Source organism: Aegilops tauschii, chromosome 7 (assembly GCF_002575655.3).
Source record: "Aegilops tauschii subsp. strangulata cultivar AL8/78 chromosome 7, Aet v6.0, whole genome shotgun sequence".
In the NCBI taxonomy this organism is placed as follows: Eukaryota; Viridiplantae; Streptophyta; class Magnoliopsida; order Poales; family Poaceae; genus Aegilops; species Aegilops tauschii.
In genome coordinates, this window is record NC_053041.3 from 635,703,062 (window position 1) to 635,714,823 (window position 11,762).

The following is an 11,762-nucleotide window of genomic DNA, read 5'->3' on the forward strand; positions in this document are numbered from 1 at the left end:
GACGCCACGATGTTGGCGATGACGGCGAAGCGAACGAGAAAGATAAAGGGAGAAAGATTTATGTCTGTATGGATAAGGTGTGACTTGCTGCGGTCGGATGGATAAGGTCATGCAAAAGAGTGACGATTGGCAGAGAACACCCGCCACAACTATATTTGATTGGTAGGTGGCAGGGTGACCAATACAGCTGTGGCGGGCGTGTAAAAGGACTCGACACTGCAAAATCCTACAAAAATTTGAAACCGATGGGGTGGGTCACGCAAATAGCCGTGACGGTCGCTAGAAACTGCCGGCCACCGACTAGCATGGCACTAGTGGCGAGCCTGTTGTACGTGCCTGCCATAGTTGCTTTTCGCCTTTGGAGAAATTAGCAAGAGTGTTGGAGATGTGGCTCCCTAATTACGCAGTTACGCCAGCCACTGTTATGTGGATAGCCAGTAGCGAGCAGTTTATAGCACCCGCCACTGCAAATTTTCCAAAATAGCTATGGCGGGTGCAATCCACGCCCGCTCCACCTATAAGCCTTTTCCTAGTAGTGAAAAAATGTGCAGATGATGATTTTTTCTCTGTTTTTCCTCAATCAGGTCCAACTGAGACACACATGCAATGCATACAAAATTGCTACGGGCAACCATGGATAAGCAAGACAGTTTCTTTAGTTTGCTTGTGTGCATGGGCTCTCTTTGCTAGCTACGCCCATGCAACTTTGTAATAAAAAACATCTCCTTCCTTCATACAAATGAAGGCATCGTGTTGCTGCGCTTAGTCAAAAAAGAAATAATAACCTGTTGGGAAGAGCACCTGTATACTATCCTGTTCAACCACAATCGGAGAAGCTCCAAAGTGTCTTCCTGACGCATTTCTCCAAATGGCAGCTGCAGAACCTTGGTGCCGATTTTGGAGACAGCACTATCAACTTTTTTTTGAAGCACCACTACTATCTTGTCTTGCACATCAGCGGGCTAGTTTCGCCCAGCAAGCCCATACAATTATTCTAAGCCTCTCCATGTACTGTCCATGTCAGATGGAAGTCGTTCCTTGACCACGTTGACCACGCCGCGCCGAGAGCATCACGGCGGTGGACGACGGCGAGTCCTAGGATGGGGACGACATGGAGCTGAGGAAGACGCGGCAGTGGATGCCCACGCGTAGAGGAGTATGAGGGTTCATTGGTTCGCTGCGGTGTGAGGCTGCCATCGCCGCAGAATAACAGGGGGTGTGGGTGAGTAGAGGGATGGCCTGGCCAGTGGTGGGAGTAGTAGTGGGCGGTGAGGCCTCCGCAACATCGCAGCCGGACACGGGAGGCAGGAGCACGAGGCACGACCAGCGCTGCTTTGGGCGGCTGGAGCAAGAAGACCAGAGGTTGAAGAAGCACTACGGCCGTTGGATGGACATCGTACGGTCACTGGAGCTAGAATCGTTCATATTGACTAAGTTGACAAAGCCCTCCGTCCCCATCAACTTTGTTGGCCCACAAGTCAGCCTCCCACTATTGTGGGTCCCAGCTAGCAGGGGATATTCATTTTTTTGTGCGTAATAAGAAGGCACTTCCTTGCGTGCGAAGATATAGCTGGTGGGTCCGACCTGTCAGCGGTGGGAACGTTTTTCGCGAAATACAGAGGCCCTTCTGGTGTGTCCCAGCTGTCAGGTGGAGGAATCATTATTTTGCGCGTAATAAGGAGGCATTTCCTTGCGTGCGGCCGTTGACCCAGCTTTCAGCCTCTCCACACACAGTCTACTTCCGATGGTGTCGTTCATTGACCACGTTGACCACTCCGCGCCGAGCGCATCCAAGGTGGTGGACGACGGCGAGGCCCCGGACAGCAACGAGTCAGAGATGGGAAGACGCGGGATTAGAGTCACAGACGGAGAGGGGTACGAGGGTTAACTGGTTCTGGTGCGGTGTCGTTCGGCAGTCGGTGGAGAAGAACAGGAGGTGTGGAGGGGTGGAGGGATGGCCTGGCCAGCCTCCAAAAATGTGGCACATATTCAACCCATTTTTTAGAATTTACAGTCTTTTTTTGCGGGGTAGAATTTATAGTCCATTTGATCTTTTTTTTTGAATTACAGTCTATTAGCTGGGCTGGGTGAACAAATAATGTAGCGTCCATGCAGCCCATTTATGTTTTTCCTAAAAAATCACAGGCCATTTGCACTTTCTCGAAATACACGATTTTGCTGGGTTTATTCTAATTATAATGTTGGGGTGGGCGCATCAATGTTATCAAAAAATAAACAGGGCTGAGCATTTTGTTATATATATATATATATATATATATATATATATTTAAATAATAACTGATTTATTATTACATTGGTCCTTAAATCTTACCAAGCTTTTGTACACAATCACCAGGATTTTCGTTGCCAAAAAAAATCCAGGATTTTATTGTTAAGAAATTATTTTTATAAGTTAATAAGATGTGGGATATTGTTTTCTTACATATGTAAGTATCTGTTAAATATATGATGACAATAACAATAATATATAATAACATATAAAATAATTTAAATATATATAATATAGTTAGAAGGGATACATAAGTTAGACCAGGTGTTCCTATTCTTATATAGAAAAATAGAATAGACCTCTGCGTGTTCTTCAAAAAAAAACATAAATTGGGCTGCCGATGTTTCAGGAAAAATAAAACCTCGGATGGGAGGTCCATAGGCCGGTCGATATATGACGACCCTCAAGAAAATACAAACAGACCTATGGACCTCCCATCCGAGGTCGTGGGCTGCGCATGTTAAAAAAGAAAGCCTAGACGGGGCAGCCCAAAACCCAGCTGATACTTGCTACCCCAGTGATAATAAATGTACCTGCTAGCTCCCTGGCTTCGTTAATTCATCTCCTATAGTAACTACGTTGAAGCACCTAAAAAAATGTCACTATGTCGAAAAAACCATGGGCCCCAACGTCAATATAGCATTAGGAGGAAGTATTTTTTCAATGAGGCACTTGCTTGTGTATGGCCATAGACCTGGTGGGTCCCGACTGTCCGCCTCTCCATGTACAATCCTCTCCAGATTCCTCTCGTTTGTTCAGCATGTTCACAACGGCAGACAGTGGCGTCGCGGCGAGTGCACAAAGGTGCAGGAGGAGATCCAACCACCTCAGCAAGTGCCTTATTAGTAGCGAAACAACTGAACTAGCCTAGTGGCCGAGTGACACTACCCGACAGCTGTTCCGCCCGGGTTCGATTCCACCTGTGCAGAGAAAATATCTCCAAATTTTTTGCCTCTGCCTTTATTGACACGTGGTTCCCAATTGTCATCTACGCACACCATGTCCAACACTTGCCATAACTTCATCCCTCATTTTCTCTGTTTTTCGCACACTCGACATTGTGTGGGCATCTTGAAAATAGCATATCTTTTTGACTGTGCATCATATGAAGATGTGCTATGCATGAATGTTGATCAGCATGATGTTAACTGGCTGGTAGTTCCAGTTTCGACCATGAATAAAACTTCCATCATGACGTTAACACTGTTTGAAAAGGCCGTGTTAATATAAATGCTCTGCCTCTGAAAGTTGCAGTTTCTTATCTGAAACTGAACTTGGAGTTTCTTATCTGAAACTGAAACTTGCAGTTTCTTCTCTGAGAATCACATTGTCTGCACTTTTATACTCCTATGAAACTACATTTTTTAAAGTGCTAAAAATAGATCTCTAGAATTCATAAAATACTTCATATGCTCAATACTGCAAATCTGAAATTCAAAAGACATTCATATCTGAAAGTACTCTCAAAATACACAACACAAAACACAATTCAGAACCTGCAAATACTAACAACCTTAAGCTCCTCCTGACAATTCACAACCTGCCCGACTATTGGTCTGGGGGGGGCAATCCCTCCTATTCCTCGGCGGCAGACAGCCGCCCAGTGAGACGATGTGAACGGCGAGGGAGAGGATGGCGGGCAAGCGTCGTCGTGCCAACTGTTTTTCTCCTCTTGTAGTTGGGTTCGGTCGACGAAGACTCCACCGGCTCGCTCTGGCACGCCTCACAAACGACACCCTGTGGATGCTCCATCTGGGGTCGATACTCCCACCACCGCTCCCTCACGATCGGATTCGGTGAATCTATTTGCTCCATGGCCCAGAGGAGCAGCTCTATGTACTCCCACGCGACTCCCTCCGGGAGTATCGCCACCTTTTCGCTCTGTTGCAGATATTTGGCCATGGATGTCGCCGTTGCCGCTAGTTGGTCCTTGTTGTCAAACCAAGACTGTATCTCCAACATCCTAGCTAGCTTCATAGGGTCGCCGTCTGCGATCCTCACGTATCGGTTGTACTCCTCCATCGATCTACCTCTCCACACCACCTTCACTCGCCGGCGGTGGTTTTTGAATGGAAGAGGAGAGGAGCAGCGCTGGTTTTGGTTTAGAACGGGAGAGGAGCGACGCTGGTTTTGGATTGGAACAGGAGAGGAGGGGCGGTGCTTTTGAAATGGAAGAGGAGAGGAGTGGCGCTGGATTTAGATTGGAACAGGAGAGGAGCGGCGGTGGTTTAAGAGGAGAAGAGCGGAAGAGCGGCGCTGGTCTTGGAAGAATTTTTTTAGTTTTGCTTATTTTGGGTCAATGTTTGACCACGTATTGTATTTGACTAGCAAAATGTGAATGCATGTCACCAAAAATTGTATCGTTTGGTTCGTATCTGAATGTACTTTCAAATTACATTATTTTGGCAACGTATAACATATTTTTTTTGGCGAAAATCATGGTCAATTATGACCCAGAATAAAAGGGAGACTAGTTCATGTGGGGTCACTTTCTTAATTGAAGGGTAAATTGATTTTGATTTTGATCCAGTCACAGCACGCCTGCCCTCTCGTCCAATCCTAAATCGCTGCCGCACGCTCCTCTCCCTCTTCTCCATTGCAAAACCACCTCCTCTCCTCTCCATCATCTCCATTCCAAAACCACCGTGTCGCCTCTCCCGCTTCTCCATTGCAAAACCACCTCCTCTCCTCTCCATCATTTGCATTCCAAAACCACCGTCTCGCCTCTCTCTCTTCTCTATTGCTAGACCACCGTCTCTCCTCCCATCTTCCAAAGCTAGCACCGAATCAGGCAGATCGCCGGCGGCGACCAGGCAAAGTTAGCCAGGTTGAAGGAGATCCTTACTTGGTCTGACAATGAGTGGGAGATTTCGAGGATGGTAGGGTTTAAGGTAAGCTTCGCACTAACCTAATCTTCCACCTGCTCATGCTTACAATCAGTGTGAGAGCTAATGAAAATCATGGTTACAATCAGTCTCCGAGTACTACACCAATCACCCTTAAATAGCTCTTGACCTTTGGGTCAAAGTTGTGACACTGTGTACAAATAAAGAAAAATAGATTGGTGCTTCTTTCAGAAAAGAGTACTCCCTAGAAAACTGCCAACATAAGCTACTAGTATTTGGTTAGAGGATTTGCTGCCGAGAAAGATCCGTCCACAGAGAGCGCCACACATCCCACTGGTGGTGGTGGATGCCAATGCGTGCATGGAGCATGGTTGGTGTCGGTAATTTTTACATGGCACACCTCGCACTCTGCATATATGCCGGTTCCATCCGTACATTTGTGCAGTTCCACCAAAATGCAGCTGAATAACCCTGATTGCATAGATAATGAAAAAGCGTGATTACATTATAGTGGCACTAGTTGATGAAACACGCAAAATAAATAGAAGAAAATATTGCGATAGAATCATAGTATGCCATGCTGCGAGGGCGAGATGGGCCCTGCGACGCCTCATACGGTACGCCACGCCTCATACTGGAAATTGTCCCAAGTCTCCCCGATACACCTTCTGCCAGTGATGAACATCAGTGTACAGCGGTAGTACAAGGAGGGGCCTTGAGACATTCAAATCTCTATTTTTTGTGCAGATCAACTAAAATTAAGCACCCCAGTTTGCAGAAATGCTTAAACATTAACAATGGGACTAGTTGATGAAACATACATTAACAAAGAGAAGCACTTTCTTTATCTACATTGAAATGAAATGATAGAGAGGACACTCGCTCTATTTTAACTGTATTATTACTTCATTTTATCAGTGACACTAGGGTCGAGCAGGTGGCAAACGAGGTGTACCATGCATCGCAAGGATGAAGGCCGGGGGTGCTTAGACTGGGATGCTGAAGCTGGCTCTTTCAGTCCCTATCTTCCCCCTGATGTTTTTGTGGTAGCATTTGGGTTGTAATCCAAACTTGGTCGAGCTGGTGCTGCGTCCCCCTACCTGCCTAGCTTATGTGGCGAACTTGTCTCCTGCTAGTACTCAGTCCGTTCTAGTAGTAGTTGCATAACTGCCCGTTTACACTGAGATGTTGTCGGATAATGGTTCTCTATGGTTGGGTTTCTTTAATGAAATCGGAGGGAACCCCCTCTTTCGATATATAAAAAAAACAGTGGCACTAGCGGTGCCAAAACATTGCCTCAAACTAATAGTGCCACTAGATTAAGGTGCAAAATAATAACATTACTGCTTTATCATGGCAGTGCCAAAACAGTAGCACAAGAGCAGGATCAACATGCAGGATCTTTGGCAAATGGTCAGACCAAAAAGGAACATACCTCGTGATGGGAACCATATCTGCAGTCAACGCCATCATAGAAGGGATGATACCAGTCACCAACATGGATGATTCAATTCATGGGACCTTTTGGTGCAGTTCACCTAAAATGAAGCAATGTCCCATGAGCTAGCAGCTTCTTCTTCTTCTTTTTTAAGAAAAGGGCTCCAGCTCCGGTTCCATTTCCATCAGAAAACGAAACCCACAGAGCTTCTTCTTCATTAGTTGCAATAAAATTGAGCAACATCAAGGTTGGTCGTGAAGCTCCTGGAGAGTAGGCGGACCAGGACAGTTGCATCTCTAACGAAAAGAAGCAACTTATCTTAATGGGAAATTTAGCAGGACATGAAAAAAGTGCCATTGATTCATATTACTGGAGGCATTACATTGAAAACAACATTGGTTTAACGTGTCCTTACTTTTAACAGTGCGACTGGTACATTTTACCAGTGGCATTACATAAGGCGGCTCGGGGCAACAAACATCACAAGAGGATATCTGGGTTGGTCCCATTTTTGTTCGGTATATAGCCACCTTATACTGTGTGAGGCTAGCAAATCTAGTGCTGGACTTACTCTGTTGACTTGTCCCCCAGTCCCCACTTTCTTTCCTTTTTCAACCAATAGATCGGGTTTATATTGAGTTTGTATTGCATTCCCTTTATTTCCCTATTAGACCTAGAGACCAGTTGGATAGCCAGTCTCTGCTACTTTTCGCCCCCATTATTTCCTCTTTCGACCAAGTCCTAGATTCAGGTAACAAATCTTCCCCCACCCCCACCCCCTTTCGTCCTTGTTTGAACCAAGTACTAGATTCGAGTGCATGAACTACTTTTACCTCTTAACAGTAAAAAATGAGGTGCTTTTCAAACAGCCGATCCATCCTATCTACACGAGGGGACCTGAGAAATAGTAAAAGATACAAACGCAGCGACGTCAGGAGCTCAGGAAGTAGAGCAAGGCCGGTTTCGAAGGAAGTTATACCTGAGGGTCGCCGGGATGTTGCTAGGTGGGCGGCGGGAGGCCGGATCTGCCCACACTACGGCAGGGAGGAAGAAGGGGTGGGAGGCCCTCCCTCGCCAGCGATGCTTGGGAGAGAACGACAAGGCACGCTGATCGGAACGCCCGACAGTGGGTAAGAGCCGTCGCCGAGGACGACCGCGTGAATGTTGCACCTTCTCACCTTCCCCGGCGGAGAGGATCCGGCTTGATCTGTGACCAGCGGTGAGTAGAGAGAGAGTGTGTGGCCACCGCTGTCATGTTTAGATCTAGAGAGGACGAGACAGTGTGAAGAGAGCAACACTAGCAAGCAAGCGCGGAGGCTCCTGCCTATATAGTGGAGTACTAGTTTTCTTTTGTCTACCGGCCGGAGCCAGCTTGACCTCGGCAATGACTGTCGAGAAGTCTTCATGCACGTGCCACGGAGGCGCAGCTGTCGTCATTTTGATCTGAAGCACCGGATTATAGCATATAACACGAAAAAATGCCACATGACAAGAAATCATAACCTCACTACCCAAAGGAGACAAGATGAATCCCAACAGACAAACTAGACGAGGATCAAAGCTCAAATTAAAGATAAACTCGTAGAAAAGGGGTCCATTGATAGATGTCCTAATTAACATAGCCGGCTTGACCTAGATGGCAGCCGAGTAGTCTTAGTGCATGTGCCCCCTATTGGAAATATGCCCTAGAGGCAATAATAAATTGGTTATTATTATATTTTCTTGTTCATGATAATCATTTATTATCGATGCTAGAATTGTATTGATAGGAAACTCAGATACATGTGTGGATACATAGACAACACCATGTCCCTAGTAAGCCTCTAGTAGACTAGCTCGTTGATCAATAGATGGTTACGGTTTCCTGACCATGGACATTGGATGTCGTTGATAACGGGATCACATCATTAGGAGACCATGGACATTGGATGGTTACGGTTACCAAATGTTGTTCGGAGTCCCGGATGAGATCCCGGACGTCACGAGGAGTTCCGGAATGGTCCGGAGGTAAAGATTTATATATGGGAAGTCCTGTTTTGGTCACCGGAAAAGTTTCGGGTGCTATCGGTAACGTACCGGGACCACCGGGAGGGTCCCGGGGGTCCACCAGGTGGGGCCACCAGCCACAGAGGCCTACGTGGGCCAATAGTGGGAAGGGACCAGCCCCTAGGTGGGCTGGGGCGCCTCCCACAAAGGCCCAGGGTGCCCTCAAGAGGAGAGGGGGCAAACCCTAGGAGCAGATGGGCCCTAAGGCCCACCCTAGGTGCGCCCCCCTCTCTCCCCCTTGGCCGCCACCCAGATGGGATCTAGGGGCTGCCGCCACCCCTGGGGAGGGAACCCTAGGTGGGGGCGCAGCCCCTCCTCTTCCCCTATATATACTTGAGGTATGGGGGCTGCCCAACACATGATTTGTTCTCCCTCTTGGCGCAGCCCTACCTCCTCTCCCTCCTCGTCTCTTGCAGTGCTTGGCGAAGCCCTGCTGGAGTGCCACGCTCCACCATCACCACCATGCCGTTGTGCTGCTGCTGGACGGAGTCTTCCCCAACCTCTCCCTCTCTCCATGCTGGATCAAGGCGTGGGAGACGTCACCGGGCTGCACGTGTGTTGAACGCGGAGGCGCCGTGGTTCGGCGCTTAGATCGGAACCAACCGTGATCTGAATCGCTATGAGTACGACTCCTTCATCCGCGTTCTTGCAACGCTTCCGCTTAGCGATCTACAATGGTATGTAGATGCACTCCCCTTCCCTTCGTTGCTAGATTACTCCATAGATTGATCTTGGTGATGCGTAGAAAATTTTGAATTTCTGCTACGTTACCCAACACCCCCAATGACTAGCCTAACTCAGTTGTCGCTGTTTAACCATCGAAGTGATCCGAAGCACATGACACCTAATTTTGCGAGATGACAAGAAACCTTTTTTTAGATTTCTCACGAAAACTACAACCCTGTACAACACAGCCTGCATGATACGATAGCCAATCCAGGCGTGTCTACTGGAGTCTGGTCACATGCATGGACGAACTGATCTTCCGTGTCTTGCAGGGATCGTCCAGGTACCAATGTATGTACTTTTATTAACTCACCCGACTTGCGGGTCGGGGAGTGTGCCTATGGTCGGTTCTCAATTGCGGTCCCACATGTGTGTGCAAACACAATATGACGCGTGTTCCATTCGGAGAGCGGCGTGCCAGACCGACCGACCGTCTGGGGTGCGATGCGAACGCGACGGGCGTGCTGTATACTCCATACATGTGTACCGCCATTTTCTTGAGGCTTTGCTCCATGGCGCAATCTATGGATACAAAATTAGTATACTGTACTATTTAAAAGTCGAGGGCGGGGCTTTTCCCGCGCGGTAGGTGGGGCAGTTCCGCCTAGTCGGTTCGACAGAGACGCGAGAAGATGAGGGAGTAGGCTGCTGCAAACGTAGGGCCGTGTGATTTGACAGTGAGTTACTGCTGGACAGGTGTGGCCTGGTGATTTGACTTGCCATTATCATTTTAACTGCGGCGCTACGACCGGCTTGACTCTCCCGATTCCTAACCACCTCCATACAGGTGCCTCTCCCGATGCTCCACCATGTAGAGGCTGGCTCTTGCTTGAGAGCCCACTCCACTTTTTCCTTGCCTCTTTCCCCCACATATGCAAAAATGCCATGTAAAGTGGGCTTATAGCCCACTATTGTACTTCATCCTACATGTGCTAAGCCTGCCACATAGGCATAAAGTCTGATTGGGCAAGTTAATTAAGAAGAGAGAGACTAGTTTGGTGACCCCAGGAAGAAACAGTGATAAGCGCGTGTACCTAGATGAAGCAAACTTAGCAACAAAAAACTAAGCACCTATGCATTGGGGAGTTGAGTTGCTAAGCCATTTAATGCCCATAGCACCTCATCTAAGCACCATTCCATTGGAAGAGGTCACTCCTTGGCAAATGCAATACATACTACGAAGAAAGAGATAGAGAGAAGTAAACAAAAAATACTCTTATAGCCAACCTTATAGCTAACCTTGTTGTATGAGTGTTTAAGTGATGACTATGTATGACATGCCAACATCAGATAGCCTAACGCACCGTGTTAAATCTCCAAGGGCACGATCACGCGAGCGAGGCAACGGCCGTGGTAGGCGCGACCATGATATGGGCTGTTGGCAGCCCTTGGATCTGAGATCGAACGGTCGCATGCTAAGTTGCTGAAAATTTGGAGAATAACCCTCCAGGATAGGATATTCACCCATAGGTCTAGAATCACGCCATGCAACCGTTCGATCTCAGATCCAAGGGCTCTCGGAAGCCCGTATCATGGGAGAATGGAAAGCTTCATATCACCTGTAATTTTCCCGATGCTTGACATCACATCGAAAGCCATTTAATTGGGCGTCGTGTAGACATGACATCTAATTGGGCCCCCATAGTACTGTGCATGAATCCATTTATCTACCAGGCTAGCCACTACCCTGCCATTCGCACGCGCTCCCCCACTCGACATTTTTACAATCGATAAACCGCTCCTAGTCGTCCCGTCCTTTCACATTATGACAGTTCCACTAATCCTAACCCTCCTCCCAAATCCATGGCGTCCCAAATCTCCATGATCGGCGGTGAGTACAATGTTAGAACCATCACCGGCGATGAGTTCGACGTCATCTACACCCGTTCTTCCGCAACGGTGAAAGAATGCCTTGCTCGCTTCAAACGCATGTTCGAAAACTCAAATGATGAGTGGGTCCCCGGGCTAGATGTTGAGTACACCACAGTCCTGGGAAGCGAGAAGAAACTAAAGGAGGCAGAGAAGAAGAAGCCCACAGTGATCCAGGTTTGCGTGCATGACTTATGCTTGGTCTACCACATATGCCATGCCGACGTTGAGTGCGAGGAATTTAAGAAGTTCCTCAAGGGAGACCGAGTCAAATTCGTTACTTTAGACTTTAGGAACGACAAGGAAATCCTGGGTCGGATAGGCCTCATTGTAGGCGACCCCTTCGACCTCCAGAAGGAAGGGCTGGTGCCCTCCCTTGATCATCCTTCAATGCTGACCCTGGCAGGAGCAATGGATCATCCTTCGTACGGTGAACTGAAGAAACCTCCACACACGTTTCACCGTGCATGGCAGTGGACTGTACTAGATATAGACCACATCTACTACGCTGCAATGGATGGCTACCTTTGTTTCAATATCTACAAGG